This window comes from Canis aureus, chromosome 12, assembly GCF_053574225.1.
Source record: "Canis aureus isolate CA01 chromosome 12, VMU_Caureus_v.1.0, whole genome shotgun sequence".
NCBI lineage: Eukaryota > Metazoa > Chordata > Mammalia > Carnivora > Canidae > Canis > Canis aureus.
In genome coordinates, this window is record NC_135622.1 from 53341210 (window position 1) to 53361985 (window position 20776).

Consider the following 20776-nt stretch of genomic DNA (forward strand, 5'->3'; position numbering starts at 1 on the left):
CAGACTCTGACGTGGGGCTCGATCCCAGGACCCCGAGACCATGACCTGAGCTGAAACCAGGAGTTGGACGCTCAACATCCTGAGCCACCCAGACACCCCCGTTTGATGTCTTTCAAAATCAGAAGGAAAAAACCCTGAAGATAATAATAATGAATATATAATAATGAGTTGTGCCTGGCTGACATTTGTCTTTCTACCAGCATAGCCATAAAAGATAATTTGTAAGTGTTTTTAACGGGTGGGGCCTACAAGAACAAAAGCAAACTCAGATCGCAGCCCCGTTCTTGCTCTTTCCACGCATCTCTCATCTCCACGGATGTGGGATTTTACTTTATCATGCCTTTCTTTGTGCCTTCCTTCCTCTTTGCCTCACTTTGCTGCCATCCACGTTTGCTGACCAGCCACTGGGTGCCCGTTCTGGGAATTTGGAAATGAGCAAGACCTCCCTGCCCTCAGCCTGTTCACAGTCCAGAGGGGACGAAGTGGGTGACCAACTGTGGTCCCGTGAGGTAGGCGTTCTGACAGAAGCCTGAGAGCTCCCAGGAGACGGAGGCCCCACTCCACACAAGCGAGTTGAGGAGAAGCCTCTCCACAGAGGTGAGGTCTGAGCTCCAGGAGACACCCACCTCGGCTTCCCAGCTAAGCTTCCCTCTCCGCGCAGACAGGAAGGCACAGACTGGGGACCATTTTGGTGGTTGAACTTCTCCCTCAGTGACTTCATGTGTCCATACCTCTGGCCCCAGGGTCGGTCCAAGGTGAGCTCCTTTGGCAGGCCAAGAATATGGAGGGCTGACGAGGATTTGATGGTGGTGAACCACCTGGGTTGTGGAGAGTGTTTGGATCTGGATGGAGGCCAACTCCATGGTGAGCCATCACTCTAGAGAACTGTCACTTCCCGCCTTGGAGGAGCGGTCCACAGCAGCTGCTAAACCGTCACCTGGTGAGGGGTGGGAAGAGCTTAGGCCTCTATGCTGGGGTGTGCTATGGCCTTGTTTCTCACAGCCCTCCCTTCTGCCCAGGACAGTCAGCAGACTGGCGGTTAGACCTTGGCCAGAGGGAAGGCAGGTGTGTGGATGGTTGGCCAGCATCATGGTGGCCAACTACTCCAGCAGCTCTTGGTTGTTGCATCCTGAGGCAGCATCCCTGACCTCTCCCTCTCCCCACGCCCAAAGGCTGTTCCTGCTCCACACGTTTCCTGTGTTCTCACCCCTCTGGGCCTCCCCTTCTCCAGTTCTGAAGTTTCACTTGGCCATCAAAGCCCTCAAAGTTCCTCAGTGAAAGTCAACTGTGTTCCACCAGTTGGAATTATTCAAAACTTTCCCTGTGCTCTCAAAACACACAGCAAATTCATAAAGGCACGTGACAGTTGTTAGATATTTTGTAATGACTTACAGTTCATTGCATGCAGGTGTCTAGCTCACTAGAAGGCCCTCTTTTTTTTTTTTTTTTTTTAAGATTTTATTTATTTATTCATGAGAGACAGAGAGAGAGAGGCAGAGACACAGGCAGAGAGAGAAGCAGGCTCCATGCAGGGAACCTGACGTGGGACTGGATCCCGGGACTCTGGAATCACGCCCTGGGCCAAAGGCAGCACCAAACCGCTGAGCCACCCAGGCTGTCCATTAGAAGGCCCTCTTTGAGAGCAGTGACCATGTGTGACCTTTGCCTCCCCAGAGCCCAGCTCGACCCATCAATGCAGCTTCTCAGCAAATGCTTGTAAACGACTCCCTTCTACTGGGGTTTAGAAGTGCAGTGGATCCCGGACCACGTTGTTCATGCTTCATTTGCCAAATTCCGCTTGTATTTTGGCTGTTCTTCCTTAAAATAAACCAGAAGATCAGAAGTAGGACTGGAAAAAAAAAAAAAAAAGAAGAAGAAGTAGGACTGAACTAGTGGCATCCAGGACAAGTGCATCCTTCCCATTATATTCCATGTTTAGCCCAAAGCAGAGCTTCATCAGATAAGACCTCACAAGGCTGTAGGAAGAATAACACGATTCTCAAATGGCAACAGGTGAGCAAGGAACCCCGCTCTTCCTGTATCTTGAGGCATGACGAAGATGCCTTTCCCAAGACCCCCAACACTCTCCTAATGGGAAACTTCTACTCACGCTTGAAGACCCATTTCAGATATGGGCTCCTCTGGGAAGCCTTCTCGAGCTTTGTCAGAAACAGTTAATTGTTTGTTCCTCTGGATTCCTCAAATACCCGCCTCTCGCCTGTTACGGTGTTCCGCACATTTATTAAAATGATCTCCCTGCCTATTTGTTTTTTTCCACCATGCCAGACACATATGGCAGTTACTTCTGGGAGCAGTGATTGAAAAGGAGACAGACTACAAAACACCCAGAAGAGAGCAGCCAGGGGTGAGGAAGGACCTGGAAACCCGTGCCCCATGAGGTGACCATATGTTGCGGTCAGCCCAGGACATCGCTGGTTTACACATGTTGTCTCGGTGTGATTATTAATAGCGCTCACTCTCACTCTCAGAAATGTCCTTGTTTGGTCCATAAACTATATAGTCACCCCATTGTGAGGAAGAAGTAAGGGAGATGAAAGTTGTCCAATCCAAAGGAGTTCTGGGGGAAAGCATCCCTATCTTCAGATATCTGCAGGGCCACATGTGGGGCGTGGCCAGGGTGTTCTGTGTGGCCTCAGAGGGGACCCAGGACCCATGGGCAAGGATGATGTAATGACAGGCTCTCCACCATCTGTTTTGTTTACTGTCGGGCACCCAGGACTTGGCACCATTCCTGGAAAACATTAATCCCTTGATAAATATTTGTGGGCGGGAAGCAGAGGTGGAAAATCTCCAGCAACTGAGCCCAATACATCGAAGGCCAAGCGTTCCCATCAATGCAAGTGCCCGTCCGAGCCTGAGAGGCCCCTTGCTGGCGGTGGCAGGTGAGGTGTCGTGGGCTAAATTATGCCCCTTCCTACCTTCCAAAAAAAAGACAGGCTCAAGCCCTAACCACCAGTACCTCAGCATGCAACTTTATTCAGAGACAGGGTTGTTGCAGATGTAATTAGTTAGGATGAAGTCATAGTGGAGCAGGGTGAGGCCCTAACCCAAAATGACTGATGTCCCTCTAAGAAGACGGCCATGGCAGGACAGTCACGCACGGGGAGAGCGCCGTGTGAAAGCAAAAGCAAAGATTGGATTTGTGCTGTTGTAAGCCAAGAAGTCCCAGATGTTTCCAGAAAACCAGCAGAAGCTAGAAGAGGCGAGGAAGGATTCTCCTCCACAGCTTTCAGAGAGGACGGGGCCTTGCCAACACCATGATTTCAGACTCCTGGCCACCAGAACTCTGAGAGCGCGCCTTGCCGTTGCTTTAAGCCACCCATTTTTTGGTACTTGGTTATGGCAGCCCTGGGAAACTCAGACAGAAAGAGTATGCCTTGGGTGGGCAGGTGAGTGCAGTGATCCCAGGGGCCTCTGTCCCAGGGCATGGGCTGCACTTCCACCTCTGGGCCAAGCTGGCAGTGCTCGGGTTGCCTGACACACCACAGTCCCACTGGGGCTCCTCCATCTGGCTCTGGACAGGCGGCCTGTACGGGGGAGCAGAGCGCAGGCCTGCCGCGGCCAAGTACAACACCCGTGTGTCCTAAAACCCTCTTCTCTGCCCCAGTGGGCCCTGGGCCCCTGGAATCTTTGACTCCCTGCCCACAGCTTGAGCACATTCACAAAGGCGATGAAGTTCACCCCCTTACTGGCAACCCAGATTCCTGGCCCAGGAAGGGATGGGGGGTGCCCAGGCCCTGTCTCCTGCTTTCTGCACACACTCCCAGTTAATTCCCAGCAAGGATTTCCTCCCACCATGTTGCCCAGGTCCCCCAGGTGGTCCCATCCTTCACCTCCCTCTGGACTGCTCTCTGAGGCATGGGTTCCTCAAGCATCGCATCTCAGACAGCGTCCTGCCACCCAGTTCCTTTGCCCTGCTCTGTTCTCCATAGGCCTTGCCAGCAACAGGGATGATATATGCGGGCCCCCGTTTCTTGACTGTCTCCCTGCTAGCATGTAGCGGCACCCCGTTTAGAATCTAGTGGGTGCTCGGTAAGCATGGAGTCAATGAATGGATGAGTAAAGCGGTATCTAAGCTGAGCCTGTTCAGCCTGGTGGAGTGTGTTCCTGGCAGAGGGAAGAGCACTGAAGATGCTCAGAGGTAAGCCTGTCACGGTCTGGACAGAAGTTCAGCGTGGAGGGAAAAGAAGGCAGAGCGAGATAGGATCCTGGAGAGAAGCAATATCCTGGGGCCGCGCTCCGCTCACCTTGTTCTTCGCCTGGCCCCGAGCCAGTCCCATGACACCTTGTACATCTTTCTCTTCCCCTGCCCGTCTGGGAGACAAGGGCAGGACAAGGACCTGGCTACTTTGGCTTATCATTGCATCAGCTGCCTCAAATTATTTTTAGAAGAAGACTGGGGAATGTAACTGTTTAAAAATGATCACACGTCTGTGTAAGAATGATTGTACATCTTTGAGAAAGGGAAAAGAGATGTAGGACTTAATTCAGGCAGCCCAGGCTAGCTTCTTTATACTGTGATATCCTTTAATCCCCCAAACAACATGATGTAAGGATTACTCGCTCCATTTTACAGATGTGGAAACTGAGGCCGGGAAAGCTAAGTTAACGTACCCACGGTCACCCAGCTGGTGACCCAGGATTCAAACCTAGCTCTCCTGACTCCAAAGCCTGTCTTCTCTCTCCTGGGTTACACGGTGCCCTCCCAGAATTCTGGCTCGGACTCCAAGGAGGTGGGAGACAAAAAAAGCCATGGTCCTGCAGGAGGCCTTCATCCTGGCGTTTGAAGGTGATCCTGGGCAAGTCAGGTAGCTTTTCTGAGTCTCACTTCCTTTATTCAGAATGGGCCTGGTGATCCCAGCCCTGCCGACTCTGCTGGGGAGAAAAATGTCTCTGAAAACTTTGGTTGGCTAAGTGACCGTCCATCTAGGGTTTGACGTTCAACGATGCCCCAAACAAAGAGGGGATTTATCTCCAGCCCTTCATCGTGTGCTCTTAAACTCAGTAGTGAAGGGGGGCTGTAAGACTCTCCCTCTGTCCCCCATCCTAGCCTATCCTATCCTTTTTTTTAAAATATTTTATTTATTTATTTATTTTAGAGAAAGAGTGAGCAGGGAAAGGGGCTGAGGAAGAGGGAGAGAATCTCAGGCAGGCTCCCAGCTCAGCACAGAGCCCAACTCAGGGCTTGATCTCATGACCCTGAGATCACCATCTGAGCCGAAATCAAGAGTAGGACGCTCAACCGACTGAGCCACCCAGGCACCCCCATCCTATCCTACCTTTAGCTCTATCCCAGCCCTAACACAAAGCCCCAAGGGTGGAGCTGAAAGCAACCAAGCCCATAGAAGGGGCACCCAGACCTCCTGCTTCTGTGGGGGTGGTAAACACACCAGCCACACACAGCTTTCCCAGGGCAGAGAGCTGAGAGGGAACCCATCCATGGGTGTGAGAGGCCTGTCCTGCCGGCAGAGAATCTGCCCAGGCCTGGACCACCGGTGCCAGTCTCGAATGTTCTAGAGCTCTAGAGTTGGCCAAGAGTGCCAGGACCTTCCTGAGAAGCAGATGTGCGTGTCACACTGTAGTACACCCTGTAGGTGCAGGACTGCCAGGGAACTTATTTATGGAGTTCCTTCGCTTTACTAGACTCTGAGTGATGGAAAGCCCTTGAACTTCACCTGATTAGGTTGCTCAATCTAGACGAGCCTCGCCGGCCCCTTCTAGACGCCTGGGATAATTTTGGCCCCCAGCTGCCTCCTGCCTGCGGTCCTTACACATGTTGTAAAGTAATGTGTGCACCGTGCCTGGCCCGTGATAGGCAGTGAAGAAGGATGGTCATCATTATGAGTAACTACCACCACATTGGCCACGTAATAGGTGCTCACTAAAAATGTAAGGAACAAAAAATAAGGTCCAAGTATCCTTTTAATTCCCATTTGAATTCCACTCAGAGCCAGGAGCGGAGGGAAAACCCAACATATCTGATGTTTAGAAATGTGACATCCAAAAATGTCTGTTTTCAAGTCACACGGCTTTCCTTTCCTGCAGCTGTCAGGGGCTGGAATTTCTTAGTCACCGTGGCCAGCTTTTTGGGAGATGGGTCTGTGGGGGAGAGATCCACTCAGATGAAAAGGATAACACGCCAAACAAGCGGCCCCATCCAGTGATTATGTCATCTGGCACAGCCGCCTGAGTGAGGACGAATTTCCCTTGTACCTGACAATAACATTATTTTTTTTTTTCAAAATAAAATATGTTGAGGTTGAGAAGTTTATCTTGGCGGAGCATTGTACCATTAACTCAAGATTAAATGCATCCTGTCCAAATTCTTTTGCTACTTGTAATTGGGGCCTCAGGCTCTCAGCCTCCAGATGTTGACTCTGCGGATGCCTCAGGAAAGGAAGCTAATTGTTTTTCACATTAGAAGTGTCCAAAGTGGGGCTGTGGTGGCCGTCCCCAGCACCCCTTCGGGACCAAAGCGCTCATCCGCCAGTTCCCAGCTGAGCACCCCCCTGCACACGCCACCCTTGCCTGAAGGTCATTGTCTCATTGGAAGTTGTGGCCCTCTCCCAAGAGGCAGCCCAAGCCAACGACTGGTTGATGCGGAGGTACCAAAGACCAGTCCCCCTGCTTTGGCCTGGGACCTCCCCAGGAGCTGGAGTGCAACTCCTCGGGCTAACTTCCTTTACTGCCCCCCCGCCCCTCCCCAGGAGCTGGTCCAGACCACTCACCAATAAGCCACATGGCATGTGGTTGGAGGAAGGCGACTCTGCTCTGGGTGTTGGAGTTCGATCACTGACTGGCCGGTGGCCACGAGGACCCCGTCTCTGTGGCGGAGCCCCGATCGCCCCGGGCGTGCTGTGCAATCGTTCCAAGCCCCCTGATGAACGTGGATGGAATCTCCACTGACGCAAGGCCCCGGGAGTGCAGGGTCTCAGGTCTTGGACAGGCTGGCAGGGGGCGGAGCAGCGATGTTGGAGAAAGACAGTGGAAAGTTCGGGGCGATTGATCACGAAGGTCAAGTGTGACCGTCCAGGGACTCCCCTGGTAGCAGATGAAGAGACAATCCTCTCCCGTAATCCGAAGGCAGGAAAGGCTGAGGATCGGGTTCAGGACTTAATTATAAGGTAGCGGAGCTCCACAGGTGACTGAATTCTCAGCCGCAATGGGACAAGCACCCCCTCCTCCCCATCTGCGGCCACCCCTCGGCACAGGTGCCCTGGCCACTAGTCTTCCCGCACCATCGGGGTCACCTTCCCAGGGAGCCCCCCCTATACCTGCTGTCCCCAGGCCGGGGGGGCTCTGCTCCCCTGTCTTTCCCCGGCTTGTCATTCAGGGCTCAGCTCCAACATCGCGGCCCCAGAGGCCTCCCTGCCCACCCGCTCCCCCCGAGCCCGGTTGGCCCTCGCGGTGCCTTGTTTGGCGGGGTGCACAGTCGAACGAGCCCCTGAAACTATTCCCTCATTTATTTTGCTTCTCAGGTCGCTCCCTCGAGGGCCAGCTCACGGAGACCCGGCCCAGGGCTGAGCGTCGCGGCTGGGTGCCAGCTAAGGGTTTTGGAAAGGAAGAAAAAACAACGGAGGAGGGAGAGAAGGAGAAGTGAGGACAAGGAAGGATGGAAGAGTCCTGGGTTCAAATTCTGACTTTTGTGAGCTCAGAAAGAGTCTTTGGCCTCTCTTGGCTTTTGATTCTGTTTCTGTTAAAAGGGGATGTGAATTCTTCTTGGAATTCAACGAGCTAGTGTGTGGGAAGGACCTCATTTTCTAGCCTTTCCCCTGGAAACTTTTAGAATGTTCTCTTTAGGAGCACTCGACTCCTTCTCGTTTCCCTTCTCACCACTCTGTCCTCTTCCACTCCTTACTTCTTTCTGAAGGGGAAATATCTAGAAAATTGGAAGTTTCCAAAGAGGAGATGTTTTTGAGGTTTAGTCGTAGGCACAAGAAGGTAGCCTATTAGCAATGTCAGGAACCTTACATCAGCCTTTGATGTCTGTGTGTGTTGTTGCTATGATGTGTGTGTAGGTGGTGCGGGGTCTGTTTTTGTATGTGTGTTGGCAGTGATGGTGGGGCGTGTGTGTGTATTGTGTGTATGTTGTTCTTGGTGTGTGTGTGCCTGTGTGGTGGTGGTGTGTGTGTAGTATCCTTGGGGTGTTATGTGGTGTGTGTATGTGTTTTATGGATGTGTGTGTGTATTGGCAATGGTGGTGTGTGTTGGCAGTGGTGTGTGTGTGTTTGCGGTGGTGGTGGTGGTATGTATGTGCGTATGTGTTTGTAGTGTTGTTGGTGGTGTGGTGTGTATGTGTGATGGCAGTGGTGGTGGGATGGTGTGGTTGTGTGTTGGTAGTGATATGTGTGCATGTGTGTTGACAGTGGTGGGGTGGTGTGTGTGTGTTGGCAGTGGTCACGTGCATGTGTGCGCGTACTGGCAGTGGTGTATGTGTGTGTATGTGTGGGTATGTGTGTGTGCTGGCAATGGTGTGTGTCTGTGCTGGCAGTGATATGTGTGCATGCGTGTGTGCACTGGCAGTGGTGGTGTGTCTGTGCACTGACAATGGTGTGTGTGTATGTGTGTGCGCGTGTGTGTACTGGCAGTGGTGGTGTGTGTCTGTGCGTGTGTGTGCTGCCATTGGTGTATGTGTGCATGTGCGTGTGTGTGCTGGCAGTGGAGTGTGCTTGTGTGCATGCGTGCTGGCAGTGGTGTGTGCATGCTGGCAGTGGTGTGTGCACAAGTGTGTGCTGGCGGTGGCGTGTGCGTGCACGTGGCGCTGGCGCTGGGCAGGTGTCGGTGCGTGGAGGGCGAGGTGGTTCGTCCTCCCACCCTGAAGGGCTCCCTGTCCTCGCTTTTGGCCGAAGGTAACACACGGCCTGGGACACCCACCCGGCCAGTGCACATCTGCGGGGACCTGCCGTCCCGGTCCCTTCCGTCCTTTTTCCGATGCCGAGTTCACTCTGCCCAGGGGCCCCTGGGGTCCCTGCCCGCTGGAGGCGCTCCCCGGCCCCAGGGACACGCAGGACGTGGGACACTGTGTCCGCGGGAGGCCGATGAGACTCGTCCGTGCTGTGAAGCCGCGACCCTGTTAGGAGGACTTGCCATACCTGTGGCCGCGCCTAGTTACAGTCTTTCCCCGTGCATCGCTTTGACACTTCTGCCTTTTGACTTCTTGGTAGGGGCTGGGGATCTGGGGCCTCTTGCACACCCTCCCCCAGCGACTGGGCTGCACACCAGTTCCTACCTCTGTCCTTCCATTTCTCCCAGTATATGAATTTGGCTAAATAATCTTACACCTTCACGCCTATGTAAGTGTGTTTAGAATAGAGCCTTTTTTTTTTTACTTCCATCGGATTTCCTACTTCACGCAACTTTCTGGTTCTACTGCAATTAATAATTGCCTCCTTTTGTTTACTTTTGTTTACCTTGTTTTCTGTATCTAACTCATGCTCAAACTCTCCGGTAGACCTGGATTTCCTCAGTGTTTCGATTGGCACATTCAGACACTCCAAGTATGTCTTTCCTCTGTTTCTAGAGCCGTCTGTCCTCCTGTTCCCATCTGATGGACAATTGTCTCTTACTCACCTGGGTCCTAGGCCTTCTGTCTACCCATTGCCAGGCATTCCCATCTCCTCCTATCTCTTGGGTTGGATTCCCCCAAATCCTATATTCCAGGTCTTCTCCAAAAGGGCTTGATGCTCTTTTTCTTTTTAACAGCTGTATTGAAGTATAATTAACAGACAGTAAACTTCACATGTTAAAATGTATAATTTGATAATTTGATACACTGACGTATGTGAATTTTGACATCACCACAATCAAGGTAATGAATATATCCATCACCTCCTAAAATTCCCTTGTGTCTCTTTGTAATCCCTCTCCTCTGCCTCTTTCCTGTCCCTAGGCAACCACTGATCTACTTTCTCTCACTGTACAGTAGCTGGCATTTCCTAGGATTTATTATAAATGGGTTCATTTAGTGCATATTTGTTTTTAACTGGCTTTAGCTGCTCAGCATAATTATTTGGAGGTTTATTCATGGTGTAGTCTGTCTCAGCAGCTCATTGATTTTTTTTTTTTTTTGAGTACTATCCCATTATATAGATGGAGGACATTTGTGTTATTTCTTTTTTTTTTCATTTGTGTTATTTCTATTCAATGGTTATTTAAAAATAAAGTTGAGTGAACATTCATGTGAAAATTATCATATGGACATAGGTTTTCATTTCTCTTGGGTAGATAGCAAAGAGGCAAAGGATTGGGTCCATGTAGATGGTATTGTTTTGTCTGGTTTCGTTTTCGTTTTTTTTTTTTTAAGATTTTTTTTATTTATTCATGAGAGACACACACACACACACAGAGAGGCAGAGACACCGGCAGAGGGAGAAGCAGGCTCCACTTAGGGAGCCCGACACGGGACTCGATCTCGAGACTCCAGGATCATGCCCTGAGCCAAAGGCAGATGCTTAACCGCTGAGCCACCCAGGTGTCCCTAGTTTTCATTTTTTTTTTTTTTAACAAACTGCTAAATTGTTTTCCAAAAGGTGTGAACCTTATTACGTTCCCACCAGCAGTGTTACAAGGCTTCTATTGTTCCGCATTCTTGCCAATAGTTGATACAATCAGGCATTTTAGTTTTACACATTCTGTTATGTGTTTACTGGTATCTCACTGTGGTTTTAATTTCTTGTAGGCAACATATAAGTGGGTCCCGTTTTTTGATTTACTGTCTTTAATTGGTGCATTTAGACCATTGCCTTTCAAAGTGGTGACTGATGGAACTGGATTCATATCTACCATATTTGCTACTGTTTTCTATTTGTTGCCCTTGGTTCTATGTTCTTCTCTTTCTTCGCCTCTACTATTTTTCTGCCTTTTGTGGTTTTAATGGAGCATTTTATATGATTCTATTTTCTCTCCTTTCTTACCATATCAGCTATACTTTTCTTTTTTAACTATTTTTAGCCAATGTCCTAGAATTTACGATGCGCTCTTCTAACTAATTCAAGTCTACTTGCAAATGACTCTACACCACTTCCCAGGTAGTGTACCTTATTAATAACAAAATAATCTGAAAGCCTCCTTCTTGTCCCTTGAATAATTAATTTCTGTCACTCATTTCATTTATATATAAGTGTGCATAAGTATATACATGTGTATGTGTGTGTGTATATATATATATATATATATGTATAGGTATATATATAACCAAATACATTGCCCATATTATTTTAAATAAACTGTTATCTGTTAAATCAATCAAGGTTAAGAAATACAAACATTTTAATTTTACCTTCATTTATTTCCTATTCGATGCGATGCTCTTTCTGCATGTAGCTCTGAGTTTCGATCTTTTTTAATATTGCCATATACATTTTAGCATCAGCATTCAATTCCTACAAAAAACCTTGCTGGGATTTTGTTTGGAGGGATGTTGAATCTGGAGCAATTCAGTACGAACTGGACTCTTCAGAGTATTGAGTCATTGGATCCATGGACACACATACCTCTGCATGTGTTCCGGTCTACTTTCATTTCTCTCAGCGATATTTTGCAGTCTTTGGAGCATAGATCTTGTACACCTTTCGTCAGATTTATCCCGAGGCAGTTAATATTTTTGATGTTGTTGTAAATCATATTGATTTTTAAATTTTAACTTCTGATTCTTTGTTGCTCGTCTATACAAAGACATTGATTTTTGTGTGTTGATCTTGTATCCTGCAAGTCTGCTAAACTCAGTAGTTGTGCAGGGGCTTTATTGTGAATTCAAGAGAATGTTGTGTGTAGGGGATCATGTCATCTACCCATAAAAACAGTTTTATTTCTTCCTTTGCAATCTGATGCCCTTTAATTCTTCTTCTTGCCTTTGTGCGAGGGCTAAAACCTCCAATATAATGCTGCCTAGAAATGCGGAGAGGGGACATCATGACTTCCAACCTGATCTTAGGAGAGAAGCGTTCAGTCTCTGTGTAATGTTAATTTTAAGAGTCTTGTAGATGTCCCCAATCTGATTGGAGAAGTTCCTCTGGATTCTTAGTTTGCTGAGACTTTTTATCACTAGGTTCAGAGGGTCAGAAATCCTGCAACAGCTTAGGTGGGCCATTCTGGCTCAGGGTCTCTGATAAGGTTCCAATCAAGCTGTCTGAGGGGGCTGCAGGCTCTGAAGCTTTGGCAGAAATGGAGAATGCACTTCTGAGCTCACCACCAAGACTGTTCACAGGAGGCTGCCCTTCATCACCATATGGACCTCTCCACAGGACTGCTAGCAATATGGCTTTCCCCGGAGCCACTGATACTGGGGGGAGAGAGAGAAAGAAAGAAATGTCACCTTGCCTTTTATGACCTCATCTGCAATCACACCATCCCATCTGCCTTATCTTGTCTGTAGTAGGTCTTCAGTAAGTCACAAAGCCCAGCCCACCATTAATGGGAACGAACGGCTTGTATGGTGATGTGAATACCAGGCAAGTGTCCATGGCCGCTATCTTGGAGGCTGGCTATCACACGGTGTTCATACCAGTTATATTTAATGTGATTATTGAGCTGGTTGGGTTCAAATATACGATCCTACTCTTTGTTTTCTATTTCCCCTCACGTGTTCTTGGTTCTGCTTCCCCCTTTTTCTGCACTCTTTTGAATCCATTGAGTATTTTTTTGTTATTCCCTTCTAATCCCTTCATTGATTTATTAATTATAAGTCTTCATTGTGGTGTACATCTTGGACTTTCTACAGCTACCTTCAAATGATATTACACGACTTCACATATAAGAACCTTACAATAATGTATTTCCAGTCTTCCCTCTAGGACTTGGTGATGATATACTCATACATTTTACTTCTATATGTATTATCAACTTCATAATACATCTGAATATTTTTACGGTAATTTTATCTTTTAAAGACATTTTTTAAAGACATTTTGATGATAATATTTTGCATATGTATCCATAAATTTTATTTAGCTGAGTGCTGGATATTTCTGCATTCCTAAAAGCATTCTCAAATTCTATTCTAGGTTGAGGTTAAATTACATGGAAACAATCCTTTTAATTTTTGTTTCCAATCTTTGTTAGGCTGGAACAAAGCAATAGTAGGTCTAGGGTTCATTTTTCCCCACCACTGGGGCAAATGCTTGTTTAGTTCACTGGTGGATGCCTTCTGAATCATGAGACAGTGTAGTTTGACTGCTGGAAACAGACAGGATGCCCAGCTCTCTTCCCTCTACCCCCGTCATGGCTCTTCCCCTGATCCTGGCTGATTTTCTCGTACATGTGCACAGCTTAACACTGGCGGGGACCTTCTTCACTCTCTAGGATTCTCCTTCTGCAAAGCTCTCTTTACTCAAGCATCTGCCCTGTGAATACCACCTGCTTTGGTTTCCCCAGACTTCCCACTCCCATCTTGGGGTGTCACCTGCTTCAGTCTCCCTGCACTATACCACATCTCCGATTTCTCAGGGATTGCTGGCCTTCGTTACCTGGGTGTCCAATATCCTGGGAGCCATTGTTTCCTATATTTTGTCTCGTTCTTTGTTTGTTTCAGAGGAGACTGTAAATCTGGCCCCCATTCCTCCATCTTTGCCATCGTCCATGTCTATCACATCCCTAACTCTCTCATTTTGGTGGATAACATTCTGCAGCAACTTTCTTGATGGAGGGTTCATGGGAGATGAGTTTTTTAGATCTTTCAAGTCTGAATTTTTTTCTCAGCTTAGATCTGATAGATAATTTTGAAAAGAATTAAATTTCTGCATTTAGAAAACACTTTCCCAGGGGCACCTGGGTGGCTCAGCGGTTAAGTGTCTGCCTTCGGCCCAGGGTGTGGTCCTGGAGTCCCTGGATCAAGTCCCACATCGGGCTCCTTGCGTGGAGTCTGCCTCTCCCTCTGCCTGTGTCTCTGCCTCTCTCTCTCTCTGTGCCTCTCATAAATAAGTAAATAACATCTTAAAACCAAAATAAATAAATGAATGAATGAAATATTAAAAAAAAAAAAGAAAATGCTTTCCCTCAGAATTTTTAACAAACTGTTTTCATGTGCTTTAGTTTCTAATTTTCTGATTGTCTTTTTTTCCCCCTAAAACTTTTGGTATATCCTTTTTACACTCCTATTATTAAGGTGTATAATAACGTGCCTTTTTTAAAAAAGATTTTTATTTATTTGTTTGAGAGAGAGAAAGCACAAGCAGAGGGAAGGACAGAGGACAAGCAGACTCCCTGCTTACCGTAGAGCCTGACTTGGGGCTTGATCCCAGGACCCTAGGATCATGATCTGAGCTGAAGTCAGATGTTTAACCAATGGAGCCACCCACGTGCCCCATGTCTTTTTTCATACATTGTGTTGGGCCCTTGAAGGACCCTTTCTATTAAAAAAAAAATTAAATCCTTTAATTCTGAGAAATTTTCTTTTGTGCTTCCTCTGAAAATGGACTCTGGACTTTCTAAAATTTAAATAAGTGTCTTCTGATTGGTCTGGGTTCCCTTTTTCAAATTGTTCTGGCTCCTGTGTCATATTAGAAGCTTCCTACAAAAATGGTATGATCTTTGGCTGCACATCCTTATTTAAGACTGAGGTCTTATGTAGCTTTGTGCACACGTATGAAGTTTGCTAACAAATAGGCTTTATTATAACGTGATCACCAGGGGACCTGACTGGGCCTATGGGTAAACTTTCAAATGCCAATACTTAATAGATTCTCTTTCTTGTTTTCATCAATCAATTTCTGCCATGACAATTTCTCCATTTCTCTTGCCAAAATGTACAGAGGCAGATGTGGTGAAAGCTGCGTGCCACCATTTGGAGAGTCAGGCAGAGATAGAAGCCCCGGAGCAGGTGGTGTTATCACTTTATAGTGTATATATTTTTTACTTTGTCCCCTTGCTTTCAAGACCAAACAGTATCCTATTTTCAGCTGTGCCTGGCATCTCCATGATATCCTCTGTGAACCAACTTCTTTAGGGAGTAAACTTTCAGCATTGTGCCAAAATGGGCACATGGGGGATGGGTGGGCAACTGGGCATCTAGTTGCTCTGATGAAGGCTTTTTGCTACTACTCTCGTTTTTAGCCTCATTTTTGAATCCTCACCTCCAGAGAAATTTAGGACCTCCAGTTTGGAGCCTTTCCAGAGTTTTTGGGTTCATGTCAGCTTATTTCTAGCCAGTCTACTGAAGGAAGTTAGCTTCACTTTTCTTCTCTCTTCTCAGTTAGATACCATGAGTCCATCTGTTTCTGCGTTGTCAGGAATTTGTTGACATGTCTTGTTTGCTATTGTCTGCTCTCTAGTATACTCAACCTGCTGAAGAAAGTCAGATTATTCTTCTATCTGCCAGTCAGTCACCACTAAGCCCTCTGTTTTCCAGCTTCTAAAATTTCATGGATATCTCTTGTTTGCTGTAGTCTCTTCTCCTGTTCTCTCTGTCCTTGTGGTCTGTGCCTTTTGCATTCCTTTACTATCATTTTAGTGGGATTCCAGGAGGGAGTGGAGATAATGTGTGTGTCCACGGGGCATGCACAGGAAAGAGAGGACAGGGGTCCAGACAACCAGCCTGGGAAGTGTGGGAACCTGCGGCGGTCAAGCGGATCAGAATCCACCCTGCTGGCCAGAACTCGCTCCATTGACCGGTCAGAACTAGCTCAAGGAGGAGCAAGGCAGAGGCTGCCGATACACCACTGAAAATACTCGAATCCCCCATCACCTAGGCCTGGTGGTAGGAATTCGTTTCTTTTATTCCATGTGCATGTGTTGGCACCTCTTCTGTGTAAATACAGGCCAGCCGACTCTAGGATCTCCACTCCTAACCACTTTGATTTGCTCTATATCAAGAGAGATCAGAGAGGCAACATTACCTGTTACCTTTTGAGAGGTCACAGTCGCTTCTCTCCTTGAGCTGCTCCCAACCCAATGGCCGGAGCCCTTGTGTCCTGCCTATGTTAACAGAAGTTTGATATTAAAGTCGATGTGGGGAGGGGGGTGGGACTACTCGCTAATCTAGGTTTTCTGGTGGTGAACTTTAGATGAACAATGCCCCTTTGATCTTCGGAAGCAGGCCACCGAGTCCTGCCTACTTGGGACTTAGAATGGGCTGTGAGGTCAGTTGGAGGCCCTATGGAGCCCAGTTTCCTTAGCTGCAGGTTGGAATGATTTGCATTTCAAAGGCTCTAAACCATGGCAAAAAAAGTACATTGGGGAAAGATTACTTCTAATTCCTAACAACTCAAAAGGGCTTGGTCATCGTTGGCCACCCAGCTGAAGCCTGTCCAAGGGTGAGTTTTAGGGTAAAATAAGAGAAGGTAAAATAAGAGAAGGTAAAATGCAGCCAAGCACGGGGAAGATGTGAGACACGGGGAGGTCGAAATGAAGGGGAAAGGAAGCAGGCCCAGCTAAGATCAGTTAGAAGTTCATGTTAATATTTTACAGCATTTCCATCAATTTCCTCTCATTTCCAATGTAAGAACAGGAAGGACTTTTCATAATTTTCTGGCTGGACCCCTTGTTTCATGAATGGAGGAACTTAGGTCCAGAAGGCCAGACACCTTGTTTATGATCAAAACTGGTGCAGTACAATTAAACCAGGATCAGAAGCCAGGTGTCCAATCTCCTTGTCTTGGATTTTTCCCTCTGTAGCTCAACCAATCATCTTGGGACACTGAGGGCACTAGAAAAGGGTGGCCAGTTGGGTTTGGAACTATTAATGAGGCACAGAGGAAGTAGATTATGGGGAAGAGATCTAGAATGTCTATCCCTTCAACGCCTCTTGTTTTTTGTGTGGGTTTATTTTGGAAGTTTTAGAATTTCCCCAGTGACTATGATAGAAATATGTATTAAGAGCCTTAGAACTGCATACCCTTTTCCCTAGTAGATGCATTTCCAAAAATTTATTCCCCAAAAATAATTTAGATGTGCACAAAATTCTAGCCAAAAGAATGATTCTCGGTTTTTTTGGGGTTTTCAAAACCAAAAAAATTGGAAAGAAACACTCAACAGTAGGGGCAGAATTGAGTAAATTTTGACACATCCATATAATGGATAACCACAACCACATAGCTACCGAAGTGATTTTTATAGAATATGTTTAACAAAATAGAAAAGAAAGTTTCTCATATAAATGAAAAAAGTATGTTATAGAAGAGAATGTAGGGTGTGTGCTATTTTTGGATAGATGATACAACCATGAATACAAAAATAACTAGAAATATATGTTAAAGTGTAATAGTAGGGGTCTTGGGTATTGGGATTATTGTCTTTTTATATTTTTCTATATTTTTCACATTATCTAAAAGGAGTGTATATTGCTTTTCAATGAAATTTTAAAAAATTTTGAAGAGTGACAACAAATTGCCAAAGAATATTAACTGCACAATTTTTGACTTGCTCTGCTTATATAAAAGTGTGGTTCTTCTCAGTATCAACTCATAAACACCTCATAATAGTTACTCTTCCAACTAATCCTGCTTGGTCAGACATTTTGTATGCACTGGCCCTAAACTTAGATCTAAAAAAAACAATAATTGTGCTCAATTATTTTTTAATTTTTTAATTTTATTTTAGATTTCATTTAAAATTTTTTTATTTAAAAAATTTTAAATTTTTTCATGTTAATATTTTACAGCATTCCCATCAATTTCCTTTCATTTCCAATGTAAGAACAGGCAGGACTTTTCATAATTTTCTGGCTGGACCCCTTGTTTCACGAATGGAGGAACTTAGGTCCAGAAGGCCAGACACCTTGTTTATGATCAATTTTTATTTTTATTTAAAAAATTTTTAAATAAAAAATTTTATTTTATTTTAGATTTCATTTATTTATTCATGAGAGACACACAGAGAGAGGCAGAGACACAGGCAGAGGGAGAAGCAGGCTCCATCCAGGGAGCCCGACGTGGGACTCAATCTCAGGACTCCAGGGTCACGCCCTGGGCTGAAGGCAGACACTTAACTGCTGAGCCACCCAGGAGTCCCTACCTTCAGGGATCATGATTCGGGACTTGATCCCAGGATCCTGGGATCATGACCTGAGCCAAAGGCAGACACTCAACCACTAAGCCACCCAGGTACCCTGTGTTTTTTTTTGTTTTTTGTTTTTTTCTTTTTAAATCAGAGAAAAATCCCTATCAGATAATAAATAAAAGACTTTTAAAGCTTTGAAACAGAAACAAATCATTAGGGATCTTGGCTTGCAAATTTTGAACAGAGAGGCATATAACTGTCCCCATCAAGTGACTTCAAAACAAAGCCTGCAGTATTAATCTTGACAGCCTTTGGATGGTTTTACCTCATAGGCTTCAAATCAAACAGTTATAAGAATTTACAAAAGGCAACTCTGCCTGTGAGGTCTGAAGCCAACTGTTGCCCAAACAAAACCAGCTAGTATATTTGCAGGGTGAGCATATCATCCAAACCAGGCTACTTTTGAAAGACAACAATCAGAAACCAGAACTGTCTGGAGCAAAATGGGACTTCTGGTCAACCTACAGATTTGGCTTCTTTTTAAAGACATGACCGTCTGAGAGGCTGTGTGGTGTGAGAGAGTGTGGGTGGGAATGAAGGTCTTGGATGTGCCCTTGCGGGCCAGCCACCAGTTTGCCTGATGGGGAAGGTGAGGTGCAGCATGGAAAGGAATGAACCCCAACCTACACGCATTGGTGCCAGAGGCAGCTCCTAACAATCATCCGAGCCTAAATACCTTTTGCTGATAGTTTTCTGTGAAAAAAAAAAATCTTTTTATCAAAGGCCACACAGAGGGTGCTAACGTTTTCAGAGGACAGGAGACAGCACAGAGAAGCCAGAGAGAGAGATCATTACAAAACCTGGTTTTAAATCCCAGCTGTATTTCTCTGCTTTATGACTTTGAGGGTAGTCCCAAAGTGCTCGGAACTTCAATTTCTTCATCTTAGAATTGGAAGGGTAATAACTATTTCCTGAGGTTGTATTGCTATGTATCGGGTACTCAATAAATGGCAACCATCGTTGTTACTTCGTTTGTGCATTGATTCTGCTTTTTAATTGTAGTAAAATACATATAACCTAAAATGTAAACAGGATGCTCCATTTGAGCCATTTTTGGCATTAAGTGTATACAGTGCAGTGGCATTAAGTGCATTCACCTTGTTGGGCAACCATCACTGCCCTCCGTCTCCCAAACCCTTCATTACTACAAATAGAAACTCCATATTCGTTAAACATTCATGTCCCATTTTTACCTCCTTCCCCCAGCCCCTGGCAACCAACATTTTACTTTAAGTCCCTCTGAATTTGATGACTCTAGGAACCTCATCTAAGTAGAGTCACACAATATTCGTTCTTTCATGTCCGGCTTATTTTTACTTAGCAGACCATCTTCAACATTTGTTCAGGTGGTAGCCTGTGTGAGAATTTCTTAACCTTTTTTTTTAAAAGATTTATTTATTTATTTATTCATGAGAGACACAGAGGGAGAGAGGCAGAGACATAGGCATAGAGAGAAGCAGGCTCCATGCATGGAGCCCGACGCGGGACTCAATCCTGGGTCTCCAGGATCACGCCCTGAGCTGAAGGCAGATGCTCAACCATTGAGCCACCCGGGCGTCCTGAGAATTTCTGAACTTTTCGAGGCTGACCGATATTTCATCGTAATGTACATACCATATTTTGTTTATCTATTCATTTCTGGATGGATATTTGGGGGGTTTTCCCTACCACTTGGCTATCATGAATGATGCTGCTATGAACATGGGTATGCAAGTATTTGTTTAAGTTCCAGCTTTCAATTCTTTTGTGGCTATACCCGGAGGTGGGGTTGCTGGACCGTATGGCTGTGCATTACTATCGAGTGATGCTTGTTTTATCACCCTGGACAGGTTATTAAGCCTTTTTGAGCCTCATTGGAAATAATAACTGTCTCAGGCTCTATCATAAACGTAAGTCACTATATGCATAATGATGATAAATAATAATGTTGGTTAAAAAAAAAAATTAGTTGGTTGCTCCAGGGCTGTGAACAAGTTGGTCTGACCAAAAAGCATTTGTCCTCGTGAAGAGGCCTCAGCTGAGCTCCTCTTGCCCTTGCAAAATCCTACAGCTCCAGAGATTTCACCTCCCAGCCAGAAGTGTGCCTCGCTTCCCTTCAGCAGATTGTGCTCCTGGAAAGTTGTGTTTAGTAATATTTTAAATGCTCATTATTCCAGGATCCCTGTGGTGGTTCCTTCTGTAAAAGCAAAGCTTCGTTGGAGGAAATAACAAACTCTAAATTACTTGTAATAAATTAGAGCTTTGATGTAAGACGTTCTGACCTATGTGTAGGGCTTCACAGTTTACAAGAGGCTCTCGCCTCTGCAAGTCCTAGTCATCTGGTGGTTATGGGCCCGAGCCACGTAGGGAACCTCTCACATTGAGGAAGACGGGTCGAGGATTGCAGCAGAAAAAATAAGACTTTGGAGACCCAAAGCCCTGTCTTCATATTCCTTCCTTGCTACCAACTATGCAACCTTAGCTAAGCGACTTCTCCTCCCTGGGCCTCAGTTTTCTTACCTGGAAAATGGAGATGATCATGATGTCATGCCACAGTTGAAAGGATAAAATAGAAGAGAAAAGCTTAGCGCTTGGTAAGGATTCCAAGCAGGCCATCCTGCTGGAGCATGACCATTACATTCATATGAAATCTCAGAAGCCATGTGCTAAAAGGAATTATTTTCATGAGGGTTTCAGACCAGCAAAAATAGTTCTTTTTCCCACAGAAACATCAGTAAGAAAAAGTCTTCCACTATCAAATATTTATAGCTCTCAAGCAATCCTT

At 46.0% G+C, this 20776-nt stretch overlaps 1 long non-coding RNA gene across 1 annotated transcript; it reads right to left on the bottom strand.

Moving 5' to 3' along the window:
* Positions 1–1481: 1481 nt before the first annotated feature.
* Positions 1482–12418, bottom strand: LOC144281213 (uncharacterized). The gene is made up of 4 exons (XR_013349720.1): positions 11300–12418; positions 9592–9723; positions 6750–7114; positions 1482–1849 (listed from the first exon to the last, which is right to left on the bottom strand). It is a non-coding gene; the product is annotated as an uncharacterized LOC144281213 (long non-coding RNA).
* Between the last annotated feature and the right edge of the window lie 8358 nt (positions 12419–20776).